Source organism: Protopterus annectens, chromosome 5.part0 (assembly GCF_019279795.1).
Source record: "Protopterus annectens isolate FY-2018-M chromosome 5.part0, PAN1.0, whole genome shotgun sequence".
Classification (NCBI taxonomy): Eukaryota; Metazoa; Chordata; order Ceratodontiformes; family Protopteridae; genus Protopterus; species Protopterus annectens.
Genome location: NC_056735.1, coordinates 1659545654 through 1659563838, shown reverse-complemented (window position 1 = coordinate 1659563838; position 18185 = coordinate 1659545654).

Sequence of the window (18185 nt, the reverse complement as noted above, 5' to 3'; positions counted from 1 at the left end):
TGGATGCCCTTAGTATATTTCTGCTGTACTGTTTCCTGTTTACTCATGCTTGTTTTCTTATAGGGTTTCCATACTGTTATTCCATACTCATGTTTTGGTCTAATGTAACTAACAAACAATGACTTCATCATTTTTGAATTGTTAAACTTTATAAATCTTTTTATACAACATATAGTTCTATAACTATCACTAAACAATTGATTGATGTGACTAGAAAAACTCATAGCTGGATCTTCCCATATACCCAGGTCCTTAAATGAGTCTGCAGTTTCAATCACTGTGTGCTGTATTAAATATTCACCTTTCAGTTTATGTCTCCCAAATGTCATATGCTTAGCTTTTGATGTATTTATTAGCATACTATTTTCCTGGGATCATATGGTCAATTTATTCAAGTTATTTTGCAGACATGCCTTATCTGTAACACATGTAATGAGTTTACCCAATTTCACTTCGTCTTCATATAGACTATAGAACACTTCAGATGAAAAAGTTAGGTCTGAAAGACAAAATCTACAAGTAAGGTCCTAGGACAGAGCCTGTGGGGTACCCTGACTGTAGCCAAGAATTTCATCTGTCCAGTTGCTGTATGATACTTGCCATGTCCTATTTGCAAGCCATGTAGCTATCCATCTTATCAAGAGTGCATCAATACCTAGTTGTTCTAATTTATTGATCAGTGTTTTGTGTATAATTCTGTCAAATGCTGAAGTTAAATTTACATAAATTACATTGCATCACAATTTTTCATTCATAGCTGTTTTTATATTATTATAGAACATCATGTTACAGGTGGTAATAGATATATTTTCAACATATGCTGCTGATATATGGTTTTAAGTCCCAACTTATCCAGTTCTGACAATAACTTATCCAATGTTACCTTCTTCATCATTTTCCCCAACATGAAAGTAGATTTAAGGGTCTATATGACTCTGGGTTTGTCCTACTCCCCTTTCCCTTAAAGACAGTTTTAATAAGTGTATGTTTCCAATCTGGAGGAATCTCCCCATATTTATATGACCTAGTGAATAATAGATACGATGACATCATAAGTTCTTGGTGAAGTGTTCTTAGGTCAATTTTACTAATTCTGTCTCCTTCCCATGCTTTGTTTGGATCCAGTTTGTGCAGTTCTTTCTCAATATAATCTAATTTGATTCCAGTATCTAGGGTTACATGGATGTCACTAGGACAACCTATCACCCCTTATGTGGAGCCAAATTGATTTGCTAAGATTTTGTAAACATATCTATAATCTGTTGTGTCTGAAAATAAATTTAAGAGTCTGCACACAGTTTAGTAGTTTCTATGTATTTACTCCTTCCACATCTTATGTATCTATAAAAAAAGTTTCCTGTTACGCTCAATATCTTTATATAATTTTTTTTTAATTTTCTTGATCTTGTCTCACATTATGCTTAATCTGTTTAATCAGCTTGTTTCTTTCAGTTTTCAAACTTGCAGTTCAACTTCTCTTCCACCTCTTATATTTTTTGTCTCTCACCTTAATCAGCTATCTTGTTCTTATGGAAATATAGCAGCCTGATGTTGTATGCCTAGATCCTGATGTTAAACATTTTTTGCACTCATTTTCTCTTTCAAAACTTTCCACATTGCATCTGCAGTTTTTCCACTGATCACCTCACCAATTAGTTTTACATAGTGACTGTTTTGCTTCCTTATGATATGTTATTAACCTTCTGTGCATTGGTTTAGATTTCAGTTTGGCAGAATTATCTAGCAACAAATTGGCCTTTATAACCCAATGATCACTGCACATCAAAGTTGGTAAAACCTGACTTGAAGTAAAGTAATTTCTTTAGTAACACAAACACTGCCTAGTATGTTTCATCCCCTGGAAGGTTTTTTTATTACAATCTGAAGCAATTGCTGTTCCTGAATATATTTTGTGAATAATTTCTTTACTAATGTTTTTGAATCAATATTCCAGTCTGTTTCTGGTAAATTTAAGCCCCCAGCTAATATTATTCTTGCCGCCTGTGTTGAAAGTGTCTATCTTGGAGGGGAAGAGGGCAAGGGTCAAGTAGAATAAGCTGATCCTTCCAATAGAACAAGGTGGTTTAAGATTGCCTGATTTGTAGGGACACTTTAGATCTATATAGTTAAGGCTCCTGTACATAACATGGGAGAAATCAATAATTCAAAGTCAAAAGGGGTAATGATATAGCAGGTGAATTCAAAAAATATGGACAGCATGGGATTTTGAATACTTATCCTTTAGTAGAATAACAACAGCCATATAGAATGTTATTTTTATAAAGCAGCAGAAAGTATTCTATGAACTAAGCCAACACGAGACTGGAGAAAAGAGATTCTGCCTCTAGGGATGACTGCAATTACAGGTACAGAAAACAGGCAAGGTTGAGCTGAAATTTCCTGGAGAAAACTGACAAAGGAACCAAGGTATTGTGGGCAAATAACTAGAGAGAGACAGAGAGAGAGAGAGAGAGAGAGAGAGAGCAGTCACATAGAGGAAGAGGCCGAGTAGGCATTTGGATTGCAGGCTTGAGATTACCTTCCCTATCAGGGATTAAAATAAGAGTACAGGCAAAGAGAAAGGGAGATAGGAATCCTAACTGAAAGACCTGCTCTGCTAGAGTTTTTAATTGACTCTAGAGCAGAAGCTACTGCTAAAAAAGGGATAATTAGTAGGGGATATAAAATATTGCACAATAGCTGAGTAAATCAATTAGAGGAGGTTAGAAAATATTGGGAAGAGTAATTCAGAAGGAAACAAATGGAGAACACACACACACACACACACACACACACACACATATATATATATATATATATATATATATATATATATATATCTCAAATCTGCAACAAAGTCTAGAAGATTTAGGATTTTTGCTTGGAATTGCCCACATAAGTACTTTTATACCCCAAGCAGACTCCAAAGTATTTTTGCTCAATTAGATGGCAACTGTTTCAAGTGTGACGGACAAGAAAGAAATAATAACGAACATATGTTTTGGGAGTATAATGAGTTGTCAGACTTTTAAAAAATTCTCTACAGAGTACTGTGTCACATATATTGGGTGAACAAATGCGTGCCACTGAGGAAATTATTTTTTTTGAGCTGAAATACAAGATCTGAACTGTCTTGATATAATAAGGCCTTATTAAGTTTAATGTCCATGTTTAATTCTAGTGGTTGCCAAAAAAACTATTACTAGAAAATAGAAATCAAAGTCTAAACCAATTCTATTGGCTGCCAAAAAAACAATTACTAGAAAATAGAAATCAAAATCTAAACCAACTGTAATTGAAGTATTGACTATTGTAACAGAGAATAACTTGAAGTTGGCTCTTTAGAAAAGGGTAGGAGCAAATTACATAGAAAAAATGGAAATTGTGGAAAAGTAGAATTGTGTAAGTTGAACTTACAATAATGGCAGATTGTCAACTGATCACTTCTGCAGTAGTCTTAACTTACATAGGTTCTATTCTGCCAGGGATACACAGCTGACCAGCTTTTAAAGCTTCAGGGCCCATTTCACATATTCAAACTGTCAACCAGCTTGAGCTGAGCTGATTAAAACATAAGTTTGGGCACAAAGCCCTTCACAGCTTTCCTGCCAGCAGAGAGAAGCTGAGCCATGAAATGACAAGGCTAGGAATAACAAGAAACAAATATCCACATCCTGGCATAAAAAATACACAAAAAAACAATGGAGGGAGCAGCTGCTGCAGCAGTGATCATTCGAACGTTTACTGTTATGGTAAGTTCAGCTTGCAAAACCGCATTCTATTCTTCATGTTAATCACTGCTGCATTAATCTTAGCTATATAGGTAGATTATCATAGCTAACGATATTTAGGAGGTGAAAGGACAAGAGTTCAGTAGCACCTGGAGAATGGTCCTAGCAAAGCATGACATTAATCTTAGCCATATAGGTAGATTATCATAGCTAACGATATTTAGGAGGTGAAAGGACAAGAGTTCAGTAGCTCCTGGAGAATGGTCCTAGCAAAGCATGACATTAATCTTAGCTATATAGGTAAATTATCATAGCTAACGCTATTTAGGAGGTGAAAGGACAAGAGTTCAGTAGCTCCTGGAGAATGGTCCTAGCAAAGCATGACATTAATCTTAGCTATATAGGTAGATTATCATAGCGAATGATATTTAGGAGGTGAAAGGACAAGAGTTCAGTAGCTCCTGGAGAATGGTCCTAGCAAAGCATGACATTAATCTTAGCTATATAGGTAGATTATCACAGCTAATGATATTTAGGAGGTGAAAGGACAAGAGTTCAGTAGCTCCTGGAGAATGGTCCTAGCAAAGCATGACATTAACCTTAGCCATATAGGTAGATTATCATAGCTAACGATATTTAGTAGGTGAAAGGACAAGAGTTCAGTAGCTCCTGGAGAATGGTCCTAGCAAAACATGACATTAATCTTAGCTATATAGGTAGATTATCATAGCTAACGATATTTAGCAGGTGAAAGGACAAGAGTTCAGTAGCTTTTGGAGAATGGTCCTAGCAAAGCATGACATTAATCTTAGCTATATAGGTAGATTATCATAGCTAACGATATTTAGGAGGTGAAAGGACAAGAGTTCAGTAGCTCCTGGAGAATGGTCCTAGCAAAGCATGACATTAATCTTAGCTATATAGGTAGATTATCATAGCTAACGATATTTAGGAGGTGAAAGGACAAGAGTTCAGTAGCTCCTGGAGAATGGTCCTAGCAAAGCATGACATTAATCTTAGCTATATAGGTAGATTATCCTAGCTAACGATATTTAGGAGGTGATAGGACAAGAGTTCAGTAGCTCCTGGAGAATGGTCCTAGCAAAACATGACATTAATCTTAGCTATATAGGTAGATTATCATAGCTAACGATATTTAGCAGGTGAAAGGACAAGAGTTCAGTAGCTCCTGGAGAATGGTCCTAGCAAAGCATGACATTAATCTTAGCTATATAGGTAGATTATCATAGCTAACGATATTTAGGAGGTGAAAGGACAAGAGTTCAGTAGCTCCTGGAGAATGGTCCTAGCAAAGCATGACATTAATCTTAGCTATATAGTTAGATTATCATAGCTAACGATATTTAGGAGGTGAAAGGATAAGAGTTCAGTAGCTCCTGGAGAATGGTCCTAGCAAAGCATGACATTAATCTTAGCTATATAGGTAGATTATCATAGCTAACGATATTTAGGAGGTGAAAGGACAAGAGTTCAGTAGCTCCTGGAGAATGGTCCTAGCAAAGCATTTCATTAATCTTTGCCATATAGGTAGATTATCATAGCTAACGGTATTTAGCAGGTGAAAGGACAAGAGTTCAGTAGCTCCTGGAAAATGGTCCTAGCAAAGCATGACATTAATCTTAGCTATATAGGTAGATTATCATAGCTAACAATATTTAGCAGGTGAAAGGACAAGAGTTCAGTAGTTCCTGGAGAATGGTCCTAGCAAAGCATGACATTAATCTTAGCTATATAGGTAGATTATCATAGCTAACGATATTTAGGAGGTGAAAGGACAAGAGTTCAGTAGCTCCTGGAGAATGGTCCTAGCAAAGCATGACATTAATCTTAGCTATATAGGTAGATAATCATAGCTAACGATATTTAGGAGGTGAAAGGCCAAGAGTTCAGTAGCTCCTGGAGAATGGTCCTAGCAAAGCATGACATTAATCTTAGCTATATGGGTAGATTATCATAGCTAACGATATTTAGGAGGTGAAAGGACAAGAGTTCATTAGCTCCTGGAGAATGGTCCTAGCAAAGCATGACATTAATGTTAGCTATATGGGTAGATTATCATAGCTAACGATATTTAGGAGGTGAAAGGACAAGAGTTCAGTAGCTCCTGGAGAATGGTCCTAGCAAAGCATGACATTAATCTTTGCCATATAGGTAGATTATCATAGCTAACGGTATTTAGCAGGTGAAAGGACAAGAGTTCAGTAGCTACTGGAGAATGGTCCTAGCAAAGCATGACATTAATCTTAGCTATATAGGTAGATTATCATAGCTAACGATATTTAGCAGGTGAAAGGACAAGAGTTCAGTAGCACTTGGAGAATGGTCCAAGCAAAACATGACATTAATCTTAGCTATATAGGTAGATTATCATAGCTAACGATATTTAGCAGGTTAAGGCTCCTGTACATAACATGGGAGAAATCAATAATTCAAAGTCAAAAGGGGTAATGATGAAGCAGGTGAATTCAAAAAATATGGACAGCATGGGATTTTGAATACTTATCCTTTAGTAGAATAACAACAGCCATATAGAATGTTATTTTTATAAAGCAGCAGAAAGTATTCTATGAACTAAGCCAACACGAGACTGGAGAAAGGAGATTCTGCCTCTAGGGATGACTGCAATTACAGGTACAGAAAACAGGCAAGGTTGAGCTGAAATTTCCTGGAGAAAACTGACAAAGGAACCAAGGTATTGTGGGCAAATAACTAGAGAGAGACAGAGAGAGAGAGAGAGAGAGAGAGCAGTCACATAGAGGAAGAGGCCGAGTAGGCATTTGGATTGCAGGCTTGAGATTACCTTCCCTATCAGGGATTAAAATAAGAGTACAGGCAAAGAGAAAGGGAGATAGGAATCCTAACTGAAAGACCTGCTCTGCTAGAGTTTTTAATTGAATCTAGAGCAGAAGCTACTGCTAAAAAAGGGATAATTAGTAGGGGATATAAAATATTGCACAATAGCTGAGTAAATCAATTACAGGAGGTTAGAAAATATTGGGAAGAGTAATTCAGAAGGAAACAAATGGAGAACACACACACACACACACACACATATATATATATATATATATATATATATATATATATATATATATATATACATATAGCTCTCAAATATGCAACAAAGTCTAGAAGATTTAGGATTTTTGCTTGGAATTGCCCACATAAGTACTTTTATACCCCAAGCAGACTCCAAAGTATTTTTGCTCAATTAGATGGCAACTGTTTCAAGTGTGACGGACAAGAAAGAAATAATAAGGAACATATGTTTTGGGAGTATAATGAGTTATCAGACATTTAAAAAATTCTCTACAGAGTACTGTGTCACATATATTGGGTGAACAAATGCGTGCCACTGAGGAAATTATTTTTTTTGAGCTGAAATACAAGATCTGAACTGTCTTGATATAATAAGGCCTTATTAAGTTTAATGTCCATGTTTAATTCTAGTGGTTGCCAAAAAAACTATTACTAGAAAATAGAAATCAAAGTCTAAACCAATTCTATTGGCTGCCAAAAAAACAATTACTAGAAAATAGAAATCAAAATCTAAACCAACTGTAATTGAAGTATTGACTATTGTAACAGAGAAGAACAAGTTGGCTCTTTAGAAAAGGGTAGGAGCAAATTACATAGAAAAAATGGAAATTGTGGAAAAGTAGAATTGTGTAAGTTGAACTTACAATAATGGTAGATTGTCAACTGATCACTTCTGCAGTAGTCTTAACTTACATAGGTTCTATTCTGCCAGGGATACACAGCTGACCAGCTTTCAAAGCTTCAGGGCCCATTTCACACATTCAAACTGTCAACCAGCTTGAGCTGAGCTGATTAAAACATAAGTTTGGGCACAAAGCCCTTCACATCTTTCCTGCCAGCAGAGAGAAGCTGAGCCATGAAATGACAAGGCTAGGAATAACAAGAAACAAATATCCACATCCTGGCATAAAAAATACACAAAAAAACAATGGAGGGAGCAGCTATTGCAGCAGTGATCATTCGAACGTTTACTGTTATGGTAAGTTCAGCTTGCACAACCGCATTCTATTCTTCATGTTAATCACTGCTGCATTAATCTTAGCTATATAGGTAGATTATCATAGCTAACGATATTTAGGAGGTGAAAGGACAAGAGTTCAGTAGCTCCTGGAGAATGGTCCTAGCAAAGCATGACATTAATCTTAGCCATATAGGTAGATTATCATAGCAAACGATATTTAGGAGGTGAAAGGACAAGAGTTCAGTAGCTCCTGGAGAATGGTCCAAGCAAAACATGACATTAATCTTAGCTATATAGGTAGATTATCATAGCTAACGATATTTAGCAGGTTAAGGCTCCTGTACATAACATGGGAGAAATCAATAATTCAAAGTCAAAAGGGGTAATGATGAAGCAGGTGAATTCAAAAAATATGGACAGCATGGGATTTTGAATACTTATCCTTTAGTAGAATAACAACTGCCATATAGAATGTTATTTTTATAAAGCAGCAGAAAGTATTCTATGAACTAAGCCAACACGAGACTGGAGAAAGGAGATTCTGCCTCTAGGGATGACTGCAATTACAGGTACAGACAACAGGCAAGGTTGAGCTGAAATTTCCTGGAGAAAACTGACAAAGGAACCAAGGTATTGTGGGCAAATAACTAGAGAGAGAGAGAGAGAGAGAGCAGTCACATAGAGGAAGAGGCCGAGTAGGCATTTGGATTGCAGGCTTCAGATTACCTTCCCTATCAGGGATTAAAATAAGAGTACAGGCAAAGAGAAAGGGAGATAGGAATCCTAACTGAAAGACCTGCTCTGCTAGAGGTTTTAATTGAATCTAGAGCAGAAGCTACTGCTAAAAAAGGGATAATTAGTAGGGGATATAAAATATTGCACAATAGCTGAGTAAATCAATTAGAGGAGGTTAGAAAATATTGGGAAGAGTAATTCAGAAGGAAACAAATGGAGAACACACACACACACACACACACACACATATATATATATATATATATATATATATATATATATATATATAGCTCTCAAATATGCAACAAAGTCTAGAAGATTTAGGATTTTTGCTTGGAATTGCCCACATAAGTACTTTTATACCCCAAGCAGACTCCAAAGTATTTTTGCTCAATTAGATGGCAACTGTTTCAAGTGTGACGGACAAGAAAGAAATAATAAGGAACATATGTTTTGGGAGTATAATGAGTTGTCAGACTTTTAAAAAATTCTCTACAGAGTACTGTGTCACATATATTGGGTGAACAAATGCGTGCCACTGAGGAAATTATTTTTTTTGAGCTGAAATACAAGATCTGAACTGTCTTGATATAATAAGGCCTTATTAAGTTTAATGTCCATGTTTAATTCTAGTGGTTGCCAAAAAAACTATTACTAGAAAATAGAAATCAAAGTCTAAACCAATTCTATTGGCTGCCAAAAAAACAATTACTAGAAAATAGAAATCAAAATCTAAACCAACTGTAATTGAAGTATTGACTATTGTAACAGAGAAGAACAAGTTGGCTCTTTAGAAAAGGGTAGGAGCAAATTACATAGAAAAATGGAAATTGTGGAAAAGTAGAATTGTGTAAGTTGAACTTACAATAATGGTAGATTGTCAACTGATCACTTCTGCAGTAGTCTTAACTTACATAGGTTCTATTCTGCCAGGGATACACAGCTGACCAGCTTTCAAAGCTTCAGGGCCCATTTCACACATTCAAACTGTCAACCAGCTTGAGCTGAGCTGATTAAAACATAAGTTTGGGCACAAAGCCCTTCACATCTTTCCTGCCAGCAGAGAGAAGCTGAGCCATGAAATGACAAGGCTAGGAATAACAAGAAACAAATATCCACATCCTGGCATAAAAATACAAAAAAACAATGGAGGGAGCAGCTATTGCAGCAGTGATCATTCGAACGTTTACTGTTATGGTAAGTTCAGCTTGCACAACCGCATTCTATTCTTCATGTTAATCACTGCTGCATTAATCTTAGCTATATAGGTAGATTATCATAGCTAACGATATTTAGGAGGTAAAAGGACAAGAGTTCAGTAGCTCCTGGAGAATGGTCCTAGCAAAGCATGACATTAATCTTAGCCATATAGGTAGATTATCATAGCAAACGATATTTAGGAGGTGAAAGGACAAGAGTTCAGTAGCTCCTGGAGAATGGTCCAAGCAAAACATGACATTAATCTTAGCTATATAGGTAGATTATCATAGCTAACGATATTTAGCAGGTTAAGGCTCCTGTACATAACATGGGAGAAATCAATAATTCAAAGTCAAAAGGGGTAATGATGAAGCAGGTGAATTCAAAAAATATGGACAGCATGGGATTTTGAATACTTATCCTTTAGTAGAATAACAACAGCCATATAGAATGTTATTTTTATAAAGCAGCAGAAAGTATTCTATGAACTAAGCCAACACGAGACTGGAGAAAGGAGATTCTGCCTCTAGGGATGACTGCAATTACAGGTACAGACAACAGGCAAGGTTGAGCTGAAATTTCCTGGAGAAAACTGACAAAGGAACCAAGGTATTGTGGGCAAATAACTAGAGAGAGAGAGAGAGAGAGAGAGCAGTCACATAGAGGAAGAGGCCGAGTAGGCATTTGGATTGCAGGCTTGAGATTACCTTCCCTGTCAGGGATTAAAATAAGAGTACAGGCAAAGAGAAAGGGAGATAGGAATCCTAACTGAAAGACCTGCTCTGCTAGAGTTTTTAATTGAATCTAGAGCAGAAGCTACTGCTAAAAAAGGGATAATTAGTAGGGGATATAAAATATTGCACAATAGCTGAGTAAATCAATTAGAGGAGGTTAGAAAATATTGGGAAGAGTAATTAGGAAGGAAACAAATGGAGAACACACACACACACACACACACACACACATATATATATATATATATATATATATATATATAGCTCTCAAATATGCAACAAAGTCTAGAAGATTTAGGATTTTTGCTTGGAATTGCCCACATAAGTACTTTTATACCCCAAGCAGACTCCAAAGTATTTTTGCTCAATTAGATGGCAACTGTTTCAAGTGTGACGGACAAGAAAGAAATAATAAGGAACATATGTTTTGGGAGTATAATGAGTTGTCAGACTTTTAAAAAATTCTCTACAGAGTACTGTGTCACATATATTGGGTGAACAAATGCGTGCCACTGAGGAAATTATTTTTTTTGAGCTGAAATACAAGATCTGAACTGTCTTGATATAATAAGGCCTTATTAAGTTTAATGTCCATGTTTAATTCTAGTGGTTGCCAAAAAAACTATTACTAGAAAATAGAAATCAAAGTCTAAACCAATTCTATTGGCTGCCAAAAAAACAATTACTAGAAAATAGAAATCAAAATCTAAACCAACTGTAATTGAAGTATTGACTATTGTAACAGAGAAGAACAAGTTGGCTCTTTAGAAAAGGGTAGGAGCAAATTACATAGAAAAAATGGAAATTGTGGAAAAGTAGAATTGTGTAAGTTGAACTTACAATAATGGTAGATTGTCAACTGATCACTTCTGCAGTAGTCTTAACTTACATAGGTTCTATTCTGCCAGGGATACACAGCTGACCAGCTTTCAAAGCTTCAGGGCCCATTTCACACATTCAAACTGTCAACCAGCTTGAGCTGAGCTGATTAAAACATAAGTTTGGTCACAAAGCCCTTCACAGCTTTCCTGCCAGCAGAGAGAAGCTGAGCCATGAAATGACAAGGCTAGGAATAACAAGACACAAATATCCACATCCTGGCATAAAAAATACACAAAAAAACAATGGAGGGAGCAGCTATTGCAGCAGTGATCATTCGAACGTTTACTGTTATGGTAAGTTCAGCTTGCACAACCGCATTCTATTCTTCATGTTAATCACTGCTGCATTAATCTTAGCTATATAGGTAGATTATCATAGCTAACGATATTTAGGAGGTGAAAGGACAAGAGTTCAGTAGCTCCTGGAGAATGGTCCTAGCAAAGCATGACATTAATCTTAGCTATATAGGTAGATTATCATAGCAAATGATATTTAGGAGGTGAAAGGACAAGAGTTCAGTAGCTCCTGGAGAATGGTCCAAGCAAAACATGACATTAATCTTAGCTATATAGGTAGATTATCATAGCTAACGATATTTAGCAGGTTAAGGCTCCTGTACATAACATGGGAGAAATCAATAATTCAAAGTCAAAAGGGGTAATGATGAAGCAGGTGAATTCAAAAAATATGGACAGCATGGGATTTTGAATACTTATCCTTTAGTAGAATAACAACAGCCATATAGAATGTTATTTTTATAAAGCAGCAGAAAGTATTCTATGAACTAAGCCAACACGAGACTGGAGAAAGGAGATTCTGCCTCTAGGGATGACTGCAATTACAGGTACAGACAACAGGCAAGGTTGAGCTGAAATTTCCTGGAGAAAACTGACAAAGGAACCAAGGTATTGTGGGCAAATAACTAGAGAGAGAGAGAGAGAGAGCAGTCACATAGAGGAAGAGGCCGAGTAGGCATTTGGATTGCAGGCTTGAGATTACCTTCCCTATCAGGGATTAAAATAAGAGTACAGGCAAAGAGAAAGGGAGATAGGAATCCTAACTGAAAGACCTGCTCTGCTAGAGTTTTTAATTGAATCTAGAGCAGAAGCTACTGCTAAAAAAGGGATAATTAGTAGGGGATATAAAATATTGCACAATAGCTGAGTAAATCAATTAGAGGAGGTTAGAAAATATTGGGAAGAGTAATTCAGAAGGAAACAAATGGAGAACACACACACACACACACATATATATATATATATATATATATACATATATAGCTCTCAAATATGCAACAAAGTCTAGAAGATTTAGGATTTTTGCTTGGAATTGCCCACATAAGTACTTTTATACCCCAAGCAGACTCCAAAGTATTTTTGCTCAATTAGATGGCAACTGTTTCAAGTGTGACGGACAAGAAAGAAATAATAACGAACATATGTTTTGGGAGTATAATGAGTTGTCAGACTTTTAAAAAATTCTCTACAGAGTAATGTGTCACATATATTGGGTGAACAAATGTGTGCCACTGAGGAAATTATTTTTTTTGAGCTGAAATACAAGATCTGAACTGTCTTGATATAATAAGGCCTTATTAAGTTTAATGTCCATGTTTAATTCTAGTGGTTGCCAAAAAAACTATTACTAGAAAATAGAAATCAAAGTCTAAACCAATTCTATTGGCTGCCAAAAAAACAATTACTAGAAAATAGAAATCAAAATCTAAACCAACTGTAATTGAAGTATTGACTATTGTAACAGAGAAGAACAAGTTGGCTCTTTAGAAAAGGGTAGGAGCAAATTACATAGAAAAAATGGAAATTGTGGAAAAGTAGAATTGTGTAAGTTGAACTTACAATAATGGTAGATTGTCAACTGATCACTTCTACAGTAGTCTTAACTTACATAGGTTCTATTCTGCCAGGGATACACAGCTGACCAGCTTTCAAAGCTTCAGGGCCCATTTCACACATTCAAACTGTCAACCAGCTTGAGCTGAGCTGATTAAAACATAAGTTTGGGCACAAAGCCCTTCACAGCTTTCCTGCCAGCAGAGGGAAGCTGAGCCATGAAATGACAAGGCTAGGAATAACAAGAAACAAATATCCACATCCTGGCATAAAAAATACACAAAAAAACAATGGAGGGAGCAGCTACTGCAGCAGTGATCATTCGAACGTTTACTGTTATGGTAAGTTCAGCTTGCACAACCGCATTCTATTCTTCATGTTAATCACTGCTGCATTAATCTTAGCTATATAGGTAGATTATCATAGCTAACGATATTTAGGAGGTGAAATGACAAGAGTTCAGTAGCACTTGGAGAATGGTCCTAGCAAAGCATGACATTAATCTTAGCCATATAGGTAGATTATCATAGCTAATGATATTTAGGAGGTGAAAGGACAAGAGTTCAGTAGCTCCTGGAGAATGGTTCTAGCGAAGCATGACATTAATCTTAGCTATATAGGTAAATTATCATAGCTAACGATATTTAGGAGGTGAAAGGACAAGAGTTCAGTAGCTCCTGGAGAATGGTCCTAGCAAAGCATGACATTAATCTTAGCTATATAGGTAGATTATCATAGCTAATGATATTAATCTTAGCTATAGGTAGATTATCATAGCTAACAATATTTAGTAGGTGAAAGGACAAGAGTTCAGTAGCTCCTGGAGAATGGTCCTAGCAAAGCATGACATTAATCTTAGCTATATAGGTAGATTATCATAGCTAATGATATTTAGGAGGTGAAAGGACAAGAGTTCAGTAGCTCTTGGAGAATGGTCCTAGCAAAGCATGACATTAATCTTAGCCATATAGGTAGATTATCATAGCTAACGATATTAGGTAGGTGAAAGGACAAGAGTTCAGTAGCTCCTGGAGAATGGTCCTAGCAAAGCATGACATTAATCTTAGCTATATAGGTAGATTATCATAGCTAACAATATTTAGCAGGTGAAAGGACAAGAGTTCAGTAGCTCCTGGAGAATGGTCCTAGCAAAGCATGACATTAATCTTAGCTATATAGGTAGATTATCATAGCTAACGATATTTAGGAGGTGAAAGGACAAGAGTTCAGTAGCTCCTGGAGAATGGTCCTAGCAAAGCATGACATTAATCTTAGCTATATAGGTAGATTATCATAGCTAACGATATTTAGGAGGTGAAAGGACAAGAGTTCAGTAGCTCCTGGAGAATGGTCCTAGCAAAGCATGACATTAATCTTAGCTATATAGGTAGATTATCATAGCTAACGATATTTAGGAGGTGAAAGGACAAGAGTTCAGTAGCTCCTGGAGAATGGTCCTAGCAAAGCATGACATTAATCTTAGCTATATAGGTAGATTATCATAGCTAACGATATTTAGGAGGTGAAAGGACAAGAGTTCAGTAGCTCCTGGAGAATGGTCCTAGCAAAGCATGACATTAATCTTAGCTATATAGGTAGATTATCATAGCTAATGATATTTAGGAGGTGAAAGGACAAGAGTTCAGTAGCTCCTGGAGAATGGTCCTAGCAAAGCATGACATTAATCTTAGCTATATAGGTAGATTATCATAGCTAATGATATTTAGGAGGTGAAAGGACAAGAGTTCAGTAGCTCCTGGAGAATGGTCCTAGCAAAGCATGACATTAATCTTAGCTATATAGGTAGATTATCATAGCTAACGATATTTAGCAGGTGAAAGGACAAGAGTTCAGTAGTTCCTGGAGAATGGTCCTAGCAAAGCATGACATTAATCTTAGCTATATAGGTAGATTATCATAGCTAACGATATTTAGGAGGTGAAAGGACAAGAGTTCAGTAGCTCCTGGAGAATGGTCCTAGCAAAGCATGATATTAATCTTAGCTATATAGGTAGATTATCATAGCTAACGATATTTAGGAGGTTAAAGGACAAGAGTTCAGTAGCTCCTGGAGAATGGTCCTAGCAAAGCATGACATTAATCTTAGCTATATAGGTAGATAATCATAGCTAACGATATTTAGGAGATGAAAGGACAAGTGTTCAGTAGCTCCTGGAGAATGGTCCTAGCAAAGCATGGCATTAATCTTAGCTATATAGGTAGATTATCATAGCTAACGATATTTAGGAGGTGAAAGGACAAGAGTTCAGTAGCTCCTGGAGAATGGTCCTAGCAAAGCATGACATTAATCTTAGCTATATAGGTAGATTATCATAGCTAATGATATTTAGGAGGTGAAAGGACAAGAGTTCAGTAGCTCCTGGAGAATGGTCCTAGCAAAGCATGACATTAATCTTAGCTATATAGGTAGATTATCATAGCTAATGATATTTAGGAGGTGAAAGGACAAGAGTTCAGTAGCTCTTGGAGAATGGTCCTAGCAAAGCATGACATTAATCTTAGCCATATAGGTAGATACTCATAGCTAACGATATTTAGTAGGTGAAAGGACAAGAGTTCAGTAGCTCCTGGAGAATGGTCCTAGCAAAACATGACATTAATCTTAGCTATATAGGTAGATTATCATAGCTAACGATATTTAGCAGGTGAAAGGACAAGAGTTCAGTAGCTTCTGGAGAATGGTCCTAGCAAAGCATGACATTAATCTTAGCTATATAGGTAGATTATCATAGCTAACGATATTTAGGAGGTGAAAGGACAAGAGTTCCATAGCTCCTGGAGAATGGTCCTAGCAAAGCATGACATTAATCTTAGCTATATAGGTAGATTATCATAGCTAACGATATTTAGGAGGTGAAAAAACAAGAGTTCAGTAGCTCCTGGAGAATGGTCCTAGCAAAGCATGATATTAATCTTAGCTATATAGGTAGATTATCATAGCTAACGATATTTAGGAGGTGATAGGACAAGAGTTCAGTAGCTCCTGGAGAATGGTCCTAGCAAAACATGACATTAATCTTAGCTATATAGGTAGATTATCATAGCTAACGATATTTAGCAGGTGAAAGGACAAGAGTTCAGTAGCTCCTGGAGAATGGTCCTAGCAAAGCATGACATTAATCTTAGCTATATAGGTAGATTATCATAGCTAACGATATTTAGGAGGTGAAAGGACAAGAGTTCAGTAGCTCCTGGAGAATGGTCCTAGCAAAGCATGACATTAATCTTAGCTATATAGGTAGATTATCATAGCTAACGATATTTAGGAGGTGAAAGGACAAGAGTTCAGTAGCTACTGGAGAATGGTTCTAGCAAAGCATGACATTAATCTTAGCTATATAGGTAGATTATCATAGCTAACGATATTTAGGAGGTGAAAGGACAAGAGTTCAGTTGCTCCTGGAGAATGGTCCTAGCAAAGCATGACATTAATCTTTGCCATATAGGTAGATTATCATAGCTAACGGTATTTAGCAGGTGAAAGGACAAGAGTTCAGTAGCTCCTGGAGAATGGTCCTAGCAAAGCATGACATTAATTTTAGCTATATAGGTAGATTATCATAGCTAACGAAATTTAGCAGGTGAAAGGACAAGAGTTCAGTAGTTCCTGGAGAATGGTCCTAGCAAAGCATGACATTAATCTTAGCTATATAGGTAGATTATCATAGCTAACGATATTTAGGAGGTGAAAGGACAAGAGTTCAGTAGCTCCTGGAGAATGGTCCTAGCAAAGCATGACATTAATCTTAGCTATATAGGTAGATAATCATAGCTAACGATATTTAGGAGGTGAAAGGACAAGTGTTCAGTAGCTCCTGGAGAATGGACCTAGCAAAGCATGGCATTAATCTTAGCTATATAGGTAGATTATCATAGCTAACGATATTTAGGAGGTGAAAGGACAAGAGTTCAGTAGCTCCTGGAGAATGGACCTAGCAAAGCATGACATTAATCTTAGCTATATAGGTAGATTATCATAGCTAATGATATTTAAGAGGTGAAAGGACAAGAGTTCAGTAGCTCTTGGAGAATGGTCCTAGCAAAGCATGACATTAATCTTAGCCATATAGGTAGATACTCATAGCTAACGATATTTAGTAGGTGAAAGGACAAGAGTTCAGTAGCTCCTGGAGAATGGTCCTAGCAAAACATGACATTAATCTTAGCTATATAGGTAGATTATCATAGCTAACAATATTTAGGAGGTGAAAGGACAAGAGTTCCATAGCTCCTGGAGAATGGTCCTAGCAAAGCATGACATTAATCTTAGCTATATAGGTAGATTATCATAGCTAACGATATTTAGGAGGTGAAAGGACAAGAGTTCAGTAGCTCCTGGAGAATGGTCCTAGCAAAGCATGATATTAATCTTAGCTATATAGGTAGATTATCATAGCTAACGATATTTAGGAGGTGATAGGACAAGAGTTCAGTAGCTCCTGGAGAATGGTCCTAGCAAAACATGACATTAATCTTAGCTATATAGGTAGATTATCATAGCTAACGATATTTAGCAGGTGAAAGGACAAGAGTTCAGTAGCTCCTGGAGAATGGTCCTAGCAAAGCATGACATTAATCTTAGCTATATAGGTAGATTATCATAGCTAACGATATTTAGGAGGTAAAAGGACAAGAGTTCAGTAGCTCCTGGAGAATGGTCCTAGCAAAGCATGACATTAATCTTAGCTATATAGGTAGATTATCATAGCTAACAATATTTAGGAGGTGAAAGGACAAGAGTTCAGTAGCTACTGGAGAATGGTCCTAGCAAAGCATGACATTAATCTTAGCTATATAGGTAGATTATCATAGCTAACGATATTTAGGAGGTGAAAGGACAAGAGTTCAGTAGCTCCTGGAGAATGGTCCTAGCAAAGCATGACATTAATCTTAGCTATATAGGTAGATAATCATAGCTAACGATATTTAGGAGGTGAAAGGACAAGTGCTCAGTAGCTCCTGGAGAATGGTCCTAGCAAAGCATGGCATTAATCTTAGCTATATCGGTAGA